This window comes from Eimeria mitis, genomic scaffold, assembly GCF_000499745.2.
Source record: "Eimeria mitis Houghton genomic scaffold, Emh_scaff384, whole genome shotgun sequence".
In the NCBI taxonomy this organism is placed as follows: domain Eukaryota; phylum Apicomplexa; class Conoidasida; order Eucoccidiorida; family Eimeriidae; genus Eimeria; species Eimeria mitis.
Genome location: NW_013572173.1, coordinates 11,895 through 12,162, shown reverse-complemented (window position 1 = coordinate 12,162; position 268 = coordinate 11,895). Strand labels below are relative to the sequence as shown.

The 268-nt window shown below is 8.6% G+C and overlaps 1 protein-coding gene across 1 annotated transcript in view; it reads left to right on the top strand.

Moving 5' to 3' along the window:
• EMH_0010360 (uncharacterized protein) overlaps positions 1-268 on the top strand; it is a gene marked incomplete at both ends in the record, with an annotated part of 4,688 nt that overhangs the window by 598 nt on the left and 3,822 nt on the right. The window lies entirely within an intron of this gene.

Genomic DNA, 268 nt, shown 5'->3' with positions numbered 1-268 from the left:
TTTTTTTTTTTTTTTTTTTTGTTTTGTTTTGTTTGTTTTATTTTATTTGTTTTGTTTTGTTTGTTTTATTTTATTTTTATTTATTTTTATTTATTTTTATTTTATTTTATTTTATTTTATTTTATTTTATTTTATTTTATTTGCTTTATTTTTTTTTTGTTTGTTTTATTTTATTTGTTTTGTTTGTTTTATATATTTACTTATTTATTTAATTTTATGCATTTACTTATTCTATTTACTTATTTATTTTATTCCTTTATTTATTTAT